Genomic DNA, 12,000 nt, shown 5'->3' on the forward strand with positions numbered 1-12,000 from the left:
GATTTAAGAGAATTGTGATTTGACAAAATTGTGCGTTTATTGTTAATCTCTATGCTAGAACTATGTATTGACCTATTAATGTTTGCTACTGTTTTTGTTTACTCTAAGATGCTATTGATTAGAAAGAGATTAAAACTTGTCTAAGAGAAGTTTGACATTTCCAATGAGTTCTTGGAGTGGACATGTTTGCTAAGACAAATTTAGATTTTGATACAGTTGAATACTGTTAAGAAACACTCTAGACAAATTCAAAAAGGCATACTCAAACCTGATGATCCTCTATTCCTTTAATTAGGAGATACTGTAGCCATAGGATCATGTGTATTGCAAAGGACTCTCTGCTTGCTTACCATTATTTACTTGCTGATGAACTCTCTTGACAGCAACTTGGCTCAGAGACACAGAGCCTAGACATACTTTCTCCCCTACCCCTTCTCTTACAGAGGTCAGCAGTCAGAGTCAGATCTGATTCTCCCCCTTAAAAGGTGTTTAAGACATGGGCAGGCATGACTGCAATGCATGTACCAAAGATGGGAAATCTGGAAAAAGGTGAAGTATTCACTTTAGGCACTATGATCATCTATCCTGTTGTAGAAGCACAGGCTTTATTAAAATTAATAAAAAGGGAGGAATTGTGAAGGCCCCAAAATGTGAGCCTATTTCTACATTGTCTGATGGTCAGAGAGTTTGAAGGTTGCTCAAAATTGTTGGCAATAACCAGGGCTACACAGCCTAGCTCAGGATGTGATTACTTGGTTATTTTGAAAGTAAGATTGACCATATAGATAGATCCACTCATCCAGACAGGTGGTCAGGATATGCAAGCTTATTTCTGCTCTTTCTTTTATAATAGTGGGTAACCTATGGAATGGCTGCCTTTAGTATATATGTCTAGGGTGGCTTCACTGCCTACACAAGGGAATGCTAATGAATTGATTTCTCAAAGTGTTGTAGCAATTAGCTGTTGAGTTGTCCTATCATGTTAAAGAAGTCTTTTGTTGCCTCCTTCCCTCTTTTGTATTGGAGTATAATGCATATGGAAAATTAAACACAGGCAATTTCAGTATTCACTGGAACTGTCTCCTGATATTATCCTGTTTTTGTTTTATTATTTTTATTTGTGCCTCATATTCTTTACTAACTTTCTGATACCTATGCCCCTACCCTGGTAAGTGGTAATTTTGTCAAGACTGACACACAGAACAAGGAATCGTCTCATCTTTTGGTTAAACACTAGATGTAGTTACTAAAGTGCCATTGTTGAAGATGTTAGATACATTATTTGCAGGAAGAAAATTGAGCTAGACCTGGGATGGAATACTTTGTCTTGATGCTTAACACTGACAGTGCTGGAAGATACTATGCAGAGGCCTTCTGTGGAGGATCTGGCATTAAAGTCTAGTATGTGAATCCTGAATGTGATAATGCTGAATTATCAAGCAAGATTAGACCACTGGTGCTGTAGGGAACCATCTCTCACATGGGTAATGATAATAGTAGTAATATGAATCAACCACTTTCTGGTAAGGTCTGATGCTTACTCCATAGGTGAGAGAGAATTCAGAGGATATAGACCACAGTGGAAAATCATTTCTTTTCATAAATTGATATGATAGTCTGCTCAATAATATTTCCAATAACTAAATCCTTCCTATAAAATAGTGTTGCCATCAGCTTTGATAAGAGAAGCTTCTGTTTTCAAGGGTCAGTTGTGACATCCAAGAATCAGACTTGTCAAAATACAAAAAATAAATGGAGTGTTTCTAACATGCTCTCCAGGGCTGAAGGAATCTAAAAAAATGAGTTTTTCCTAGAAGAGTCAGAAGAGAAGGTAACAGTGTACAGAACTGACTTCTACACATGTCAAGTGCTACACTTTAGATCTCACAAGAGATTGAGATTATCTGTAAAATATCTCCACAAGGTGGATCCCTGTCTGTCCTGCCATAGAAGGTGGATGGTCTAAGGATATTTTATTGCATATGTGTGTGGTTTCTTCAGTGATGTAGCAACTACATAAATGTAGTCCTAAATCAAAGTCAAACTGACACTCCTGTAAACAGTCCTGATTGCATTCATTGAATTATTTGTGTGCAAACACACACTCATACACACACAGAGAAACATAGAGAGAAAGAGTGCATAAAATGTAGAAGAAAGAAAAACTAGAAAGGCAAAGGAGATTTACAAGAGAGTAAGGAAGATACAGGCAATGTGGTAACAACGTTGCCCTATCATGTATATGTTATGTACATGTATAAAAATAACATAATGACACCCAATATAATGTAGAATTAATATATTCTCATAAATGAAATATTGAAACATAGTCAATAAGCACCAGTATTTGTGAGATTTATTACGTTATTTAACAAAGTCTCACTGCATAGCCAATTGAACCTAATCACAGAACCTTCTTGTTTCAAACTCCAAAATTCTGGTGTTAAATCTGTTTGTCACCACACCCAGCACTTAGTGCTAGGGCTGAGAAGAGAAGAGTATACGCTAATGAGACTCACTAATCTTCTCTCAATAACATTCTATAAAATGAATTAGGTACTTAGAAAATGCCCACCCCCTGACATTCCATTGTCTGAACAATTCTGAAGTAAGATTATTATGATTGAAAACATTTGGAAGTGAATATCAATGACAACTCAAAAGCATAAAATGGTAAGAAGACTCTTCAGGGACATAACAACTAGAATATCATTTTTCCTCCCATTTTCATCTATTATTCTTTTAAAATTCTGGACTAAAACAATTATCTGAATAACAGGAAAGAAATAAGAATTTGCCACTTTCCATTAGCCTGCAACTACCTGACAGTCTGTTTACCCAGTCTCATTGCATCTGCTTCTATAAAAATTTCACTCAGAAGATTTTTTTAATATGTTGCCTTCATTTTCTGCCTCATATTGAAGATGAACTAGCTATAGTTCTGCCTCTAGACCCTTATAACGTGTATCAATTCCCACCTATTATTTGTTTTCCTGAAACTTTCCCAACCCATTATGGATTTAAGTCTGAGAAAACAGTCCTGCTCACACTAAGGATGCTAGCTTACACAGAAATTAAGTTGTCAAAGCTGACATAAGTCAGTGACCTTATCTAACACTAAATTTTACTAAGAATCCAAAGGGTGCAATTATTTGAGAGGCAATAGAATAGAAAACATTCTACCTGGCTTCTCTAGTAATTTGCTCTCCAATTGGACACATTTCCTCTGGCCTTGACTATAGATGAGGTCACTTGCCTTAATCCACAGAGAGAAATTGTACCATGAAGCACAATTCTTTAATTCCCAGATGGCTAATGCGAGTATTTGACAACCTTCTTGAAGTCAGTTTCAATAAAGACATAGATTTTTAGATGTGTTTGCTATATGCAGTCCCAACTGTGGTTATTTCGGTAAGACTAATCATTATGTAATGCTTATCTTCTAGGAAGTATTGGTTGTTTATTGACCAGAAAATCAAGATGATATTATGTTTGTAGGGTGATAAGAACCAGTTAGCAAAGTTACTTCTTCAGAAAAACAGGTTTTTTTTTTTTTGTAATTTTAAAAGAAATTGATCAAAAAAAAAAAAAAAAAAAAAAAACAGTTGCAACACTGGCACAACACTTCTCTCGGTATAAATAGGTTTAGACCGCAACTATAAAACCTAAAATTTACAAGAAGACATTACAAGATAATTGAAAACTGAACTTATTTCATGAGCCTAAGCATAAATATACCCCAGCAGCAAAGATAATAAATTTTGGGCAAAATATTCAAGAGGTTGCCTCTTAATTATTTCTGTATGTTTGTGTATGCTGTGTGTGTGTGTGTGTGTGTGTGTTTGTGTGTGTGTGTGTGTTTGAGTGTGTGCATGCTGTAGTGTATGAACGTGAACATGAGGGTATCATGGCTTTTCTTGAACTTGATAAGGCCGGAGCAGAATGTTGTCTGGAAGTCAGTGAGCTAGAAGCTTACCTTCATTTGGATAGGCTGGCCAGTGAACTCCTAGGATCCCCTACTCATCACTCTTGGATTAGATGAACTTGAAGTTATTTCAGTCTCTTTCCATAGGTTCGGACAATTTGAACTCAGATGATAATGAATGCAGCTATCCTTTACCATGGATTTAGCTCCCTCATAACAACAGTGACATCTATGAACCATAACAAGGGCCAGGTTAACACAATAACCACACAGGTGCAGTGGCACAGTTACCTTTGCAGCAACCAACATCTTTTTAGCTTGACTTGGGAACTTAGTAAAATTTTAGAGAGATTTCAGGTACTGGAAACCTAGCTAGCACCCCAATGCTAGTTAACTTGTGAATCTAGTAGAGCTTACAACAACACAACAACAGCTTTAACAAGGCAGCACAATCCCTAATTGCAATCTAAGTATTTTTCCTTTTACCCACAGACATATGTAGCTCTGACTCTGCCCAGTGTCTGGCTGTGGGTCTCTGAATCTGTTCACCACTTGCCGAATTACTGCTCTGATGACGATTGGCCTAGGCACTGATGTATGAGCATAGCATAATATCATTTAAATTATTTCAAAGACTGTTGGTCCACCATCCATGAGCTATTCTGAGCTCAGAGTACCTATTTCTGTGTGTTCCCCTCATGATCTCTCCACTGCCCCCCCGCAGGTAGAATTTTTTCTACTTTTCTTTGACAAGAATCTCAGAGCTCAACACAGTGTTTGTTGATCTCTTCCTCTGCTTTCATCTGTTATTGGCTAGAGCATCTCTGATGGCAATTAGGGAAATTACCAAACTGCTCATAGTATATGGCCAGTTCAGGCAACCATACGAGTATTGCTAGGAGTCAATTAGCTGGGATCATCTTTGTGGGTCCATAGGGGTTTCTCTTTTACGAGGTTTTTCTCTAACCCAGAAATGCACCCCTATCAAGATATCTCTTTTTTTGGTTGTTGTTTGCTAATCATGTTCAGTTCAGTCCTGGATCTTTAGGCTGCCCTGTTAGGTCATGTTTGATGGATAGCTCTGGGAGGCCTGCTCTTTTTTATTCTCTCTCTCTCTCTCTCTCTCTCTCTCTCTCTCTCTCTCTCTCTCTCTCTCTCTCTCTTTCTCTCTTTTTCTGAGAAACAAGAACAGTGAGTATAGGGGAGAGAGGAAATGGGGAGGGGGCTGGGGAGTAGAGGGAGAGGAAATTGCATTCAGGATGTAATTAGTGTATTAGAGAAGAGTAAATTAAGAAAAGTATGTAGTTCATATTACTCATCTAGGAGACTTCTCTTTGCCACAAATGGAAAAAAAATACAGAAACTACAACCAATTAAATTGCAGAGTTTTGAGCATAGTTACAATGAATATATTTACAGTACAAATTAAATCTCTGGAATCATTGCAGAAGAATGACTGGAGGGAATCTAAGAACTGGAGATCAGGGAATTGATGATGAGATTGTACCTTCTTGGAATTGACCAAGAGACATCCACAAAATCTCATCAATACAACTAGATAACCATGAATTGAAAAGAGACAAGAACAATGTGCATGGCTTTATGAAAGGAAGCATTTAATGAAGCTTCAGTCTTACAGAATGTACTACATAAAACTAAGGACTGCTGAGAGTTGGAGGAATAGTTTTTATGTCAATACTAAACTCTTTTCATTACTGTATGTCTGTAGTACATTTTGACACATTCCTATGTTCCCACACTCTCATGAGTATGAAGCTACTTTAGCTTTTTTTTTGTAAAAAATATTCTGTAAATCCTCTTTAGAAACAACTATCTCTAGGGCACACAGTCAAATGAGAGGACTAATGGTTGATGGACAAACAGATGATTCTGGGAAGACGTGTTATATCAAGAGCAGACTCTTGAATATTTCATTCTGTTCAATTCTATTGCTAGGAGTGTTTACCCTAAATTTTATATCAGCTGCATTTCAGAAGTCTCAAATGAAATTACTATATGTAGAACATGAGTTATCTATAAAAACATTCTGAATCATGAAAGCAAGTTGGATTACAATACACTAAACTAAATTTATATTGTAATCCCTAATAAAATAAGGGAAGCAAATATACTTTTTGGAAATTAGAACATAAAATTTTTGTATCAAGAATGATTATGAATTTGTTAACTATAATGTCAAAAATTCATATATGGAAATTAATCCCAATAGAGGAATGATATTTTTCTAACTTATGTTATATGGAACATTTATGAATATTAGTCATTAGATAATACACTAATATATTTCAAATATGTGATTAAATAATTTATAATTACAGAGTAAATAAAAAACAACTCACAAGCACACAAGCAAACAAACATATATTCATCCATTCTTCTATATATGTTGTTAAGTAACAACAAATATAAAACATATAACAAACACCACTCTTTCGTGTCAGAAGAAAGATTAATATAAAATTCAACCCAATTGAACCTCTAGAATGGGAGCTATTTAACATTTTCTTTGTCAAGTTACTTAGTTTTATTATATGAATGGGAAATGCCCCACACAGACTCATATTCTCATTTTTAGTTACTAGCTGGTGGCAATATTTGAGAATATTTGAGCACATTCCCCCAAAGGTCATAGGTGGAGATATTTGTATGACATTTTGTTCCTTCACTTACTGGATTAGACCCTGTTTCTTCAGCTGCTCTGATGTAAGCAGTTTCCTCCTACCGTGCTCTTGTCCAAATGCTATTTTGTTTACATACATTGAGTCAAGCAACTATAGAAATCATTCTATGAAGCTATGATCCCAAATAACTAATTATTAACTCTACTGTATTTCTCAGTTTAATTACAGCTACAAAACAGAGATGATTTCACCAAATCATTAATTTTATACTAATGTCAATAGAGGAATTCAGTGCTTAAGTATTAGTAACAGTGTCATTTTTTAGGATTGTAAATTGTAATTGGAGGAAATACTTATGCACTTCTTATTCTCTTAATGTTAATATTAATTTTAGAATTCTAAACAAAAATTATAGATATATCTTTAAATGCAGTGGAATAAGAAACAGAAATTGTAATGTCATTAAAAAGAATTTCAAAATAAAAATGCAAGGAAACAAGCATGAATGGAACAACAAAATACATGTTTATATACATAATCAATAGGTGGTATTTCTAGCTAATTTAAAAAATTAATATGCCCAGTAATGTCATTTTGAATATACACTTGAGCATACTTATTTTTTGATGCTTTCATTTAAAGATAAAGTAATTTTTTTCAATTCACTCATTAGTGGAATCCATACACTCGAAACATATATTGTGAACTCATTACAGTATACAAATCTGCCTCGCAAAGGTCAAGATCAGTTTCAAAAGACTTTTTCTCATCAAAGTTTTTTGGGGAAATTTTGTAGACAGGTAGAAAGCCAAGTGAGAGTCATCTTGGTTTATTGTCAGTGTGTCCGTAAGAGAGATTGTTGTATTCTCCCCAATTTCTGTTATAACCTAAGATCTGACAACTTGCTCTAAAATGCATCTCTTCTATTGCCATCTTCTGTCTTCACTAAAATCCTTACCATTGAGCCCTCCAATATTGAGTCTCCAAAGAGTTTGCTAAATGGAGTTTTACAACTAATCAATTGTCTCTAGTATTCTGTTGCGGTTGTAGACGTTGGCAAGGAAAGTATTGGAAGACATTTACATTACTCACAATTTCATTTGAGTCCACCATGATTCAGTTATTACAAAAAAGAAAGAGAAAAAAGCATTCTCGGCCTTTGTGATCAGGCTATTGTTCTCCTAGTGTTGTCCTTAGTAACATAGGAAATTTGCAATGACTGCCATTAGAGAGCTGAAGATTCTCTGTTGGATACAGTCTGGGTTAAAGTTGAAGCTATTTATAAGTTTTTGAATACTTAAATTTTTATTGCTTTATAAATAATACCATTCAAAATTTCCACTTCCTCCCCTCCTTCCAGTTCTCTCCTGCTCCTCTACTTCCCCTTCCCCCCTCCCCCTCCAGTCCTAAGAGAGGGCAGGGTACCCTGCCCTGTGGGAAGTCCAAGGCCCTCCCCCCTCCCAGGTTGGGGAGCATGTTGAGCTGATAAATGGAAGGAATAGTTTCAACTAAAATATCAAGTCCCTGTTCAAGGTAGATAACTTATGTCCTACTCCTAAACTGTTTCTTAGTCCTTTGACTGGAAAGACTTAAAAGTTATGAGTGAATATAGCAAATATAAGAGTATATTTGCAAGAAAAAATGTTGAATGTTCAGCTTTGTGCCTCTCAGTTGCTTATGGAAGAATGAAAACTTGACAAAAAACTTAAAAACTAAATGTAAATCAAAATTAAAATGAAACCAATTATTAGAAAATTGAACAATTGAAAGTTTTTAGCCTATCCCTAAAACAAAAGTTGATAAAAGTTGTTCTCAAAAAGACACCAAGTGGTAGAGGATTTCAGTAAAGTAGTTCCACACTAGCTCAGAATGGAGTATAATAAAGGGTTCTTTATTTAGTGATAGGCTCAAAGATCAACAGTCCTCAGCATGAACGGAGAACAGAAACTGAATCCAGCAGCCAAGAAACAGAGAGATAGTGCTCATGTTTTTACATCTGTTTTATAGTGCCCAAGCTCACACCCAAAGTGGTCCAACATCTCAAAGTTCATTGACTAATGGAGTTCCCATAGCACTGAGTCACTAAAATCCATTTCACAAGGATTCCATGAAAAGCTTATGGACAGGGTCATCCCCCTTAACCAAGGATCACATACTGAGAGCAAAAGCTTCTCCAAGTACAATTAAACAACACAAGTTCATTAAGACAAAATGGAGAAAGTTTGATGGCTTTCTTGGACTGTATATAACAAACAAAAATAAATGATTTTTGGGGTAGGATAGCTGTTGTGGAATAATTTTACACTGTGTGAAGATATGTTACTGTTTTTTGATGAAATAAAAAGCTGAATAGCCAATTGCTATGCAAGAGATAAAGGCAGGTTTTCTGGGAGAGAAAGGAAAAGGAGGAGTAATCTAGGCTTGTGGGTAACTTTCTGCAATGCCATTCTATCTTCTTGAACACATTTAACTGTAACTGCATTTTTTTAAAAATATAATCAGTCTACTCACCTGAGAACCCAGGGCTTTGACTTAAGTAATTAAAGAAGAACAAAGCACATTCACTGGGTTGTGCTACTAGTTCCTAGACACAGCATGCTACTTTCATATACTATATGGAACTTTACAATTCCAGTAATGCAAAAATCTATGTTTATTTCAACATTAATCTAATTTACAACATCTATATTCTCAAATAAATGTCAGAGTTGAGACATAGATGAACTGTATCATTACCTGAGGCTGAGAAAAGTCAGGCTACAGAACATCTCAAGTACATGTATGAATAGGTCACGGATCAAAGTTGTTATTATTTCTAGGGATTTTTAAAATTTGTTTATATTTTCATTTACACTGGTGTTTGGCCCCGTATATATGTTTGTGTGAAGGTGTTGGATCCTAGAGTTAGAGACACTTGTGAGCTATTACGTGGGTGCTGGGAATTGAAGCTGGGTGCTCTCAACTGCTGAACCATCTCTCCAGTCTTTATAGACTTATTTTTATTATTAAGCATGTGCGTATGTGCATGAGCTCTAGACTTGGGGTGCTTTAGAAGGACAAAATGTGAGTTCTATTTGCCCAAGGCTGGAATTAGAGATGGTTGTGGAGAAGCAAATAAGGATGCTGAAAGATGATATGTAGTCCTCTCCAAGAATGTCTAGTGATTTTAGTCTCAGAGCATTCTCTCCACCCACCAACATTTCTACTTTTAAATAGAAAAATGAAATGAAGCAACCATAACAGAAGAATCTCTCCCTCCCTCTTTCCTTCCATTTTCCCATCCTTCTATCTGTTCTTTACTTTTCACCGTCTTTCTCTCTCTGAGTACACAGAGGAAAGGGCTTGTGAGGTAATACAAAATTTTTGACAAGTTGTCATCATAAAACTGAAAATAAAAAATAAAAAAAAAGAAGAGTGTTGTTTCTATGTCCTCACCTAGAATGTGAGGGGAAAAAAGAGTCTTTCCAGGTCATACAATCTGTATCATCTTGTTATGGAAAGTCAAGCAAATTTTGGTGATTGTTTTTACAGTGATGTGAAATTTTTCTCCTGAAATCCTGGAAATAGTGACTCTGCCTAAGTGTATTATTACAGCAGACTAAGGATGTAACAGATATCTCTGAAACACTATTCAGCTCAGTGATAATTTAAACTGTCCTGACTGCTGCCAGAAATTTACCCTTAGAGTTGGTGCTGACATTAACATAAGCTGTCACTGTCAGTTTCCCTGGCTGCCATGAACTCTTGTCACTGGCAGGATCTGACAGTTGATGGAGACTGATGGCTGGCCTAGCCATTGTGGGTCTGCATGAGGAACCATTTCTGTCAAGTATATATGTCTGAAATATCAAGAAGGGTCTTGACAAAACTGTGGATCCTGGCAACTTCACTACTGCCCAAACGTGATAGGAGGGTGAAGTTAATAATATCCTTTCATGTGATAAAAATGGAAGGACTAGAGAATCTTTGAGTAGGAAAAGTTAACATTTTGGAAAGATGGTAAATCTATTAAAATATCTGAAGCCCTCCATCACAGTGACTGCATTAACTCTGGTGGTTTCTCAAGGGATGTAACTAGAATATATGGAGAGAAGGCATGGAAAACAAATAATAGCTCAGCAGAATGCATTTTCTAACAAGAACTGTCCAAATGCTGAAAGAATATTTTTAACTTGTTATGTTGAAATCATTTTAGACTTGCAGGAAAATGTCAAATACATGGCAAAAAAAACCCTGAACATTCTTTCCATAAGATGACAAATCTGAGTATTTTACTCACGACAGTGCAATGAAGAAAAAAAGATATGAAAAAATTGATAAACTTCTACTGCTGAATATTGTTTTTTAATAGATTAATACATGAAGTTCGGTTTTCTGAACAATTATTACTTTATAATTATGAATTTTATGTAGTCATTATTCAATGCCTTAATACTTATTAAGTCCTCATGTTTTATTACTGTGTCTTGGAGCAATACTTTTTAGTGCTAGATATAACTTTTGAATATAATGTAATATAATTCGCAATAATTACTAATTCATCAATTAAGTTGACACTGCTTACTTATAAATTTCTTGAATAGATACTATTAGAATTTTGAGTGAAAGGCATTTTAAATGAGTACAAAAATGTTGCACAATTCTGGAATGCTCTGTTTTAGATGAGAACTAGGTGATCAAAAGAGCCATAATGAGGAAGTATCCATACTCAAAATCTTACAGACACCTGAGCAGACTCCAAACTATGACTTTACTGTTTATTTTGGACATATTGAAAGATAGATTTTGTTTTATACTTTCAGTAGATGAACTACCTATGTAAACTTTATTTGATACACACAATTGTATGATAGAAAGTGGTGAAGAAGTTTATATCATGTTTATAATTTATTTTAGAAAATCTTTATCCATTAGCTATTGTCCACTAACTTTTCTGATGGAAATTTTCTATGTCTTTTTTTTAATTTATGGTATATTCAGTCTCATATAGTAAATGGGATCATTTTCTTACAACTCTTAGTAGTCACCTGCCATTTAAGTCAAAATAACGGGGCTTTTTTGTTGCTGTTTTGTCATTTTTTTCTTATTTTTTGAAAATGTACGAAGATTATATGATTGCCAAAGACCACAAAAATTGGCATGAAAGAATTGAGAATGCATAGTACTCTTACAGAGAAGCCATGCTTGTTTCTTAGACTGTTTCAGGAGAGTCATATCCACAAAAATTTCTGAACTCAGATCTACCCCCTTTTTTCTAGTCTCTGTGAACACTTGTTCTTACATTCACATACCTACAAACAGGCACAAATCACGTACATAACTATTTTCCTTTAAATCTGAAAAAGAAAAGAACCACCAAACAACTCAGAAAACATCCAACAATATAGAGTTTATAAAATATGCAACCAAAATGATGATGCCACTCCAATCAAA

Source organism: Arvicola amphibius, chromosome 3, assembly GCF_903992535.2.
Source record: "Arvicola amphibius chromosome 3, mArvAmp1.2, whole genome shotgun sequence".
Classification (NCBI taxonomy): Eukaryota; Metazoa; Chordata; class Mammalia; order Rodentia; family Cricetidae; genus Arvicola; species Arvicola amphibius.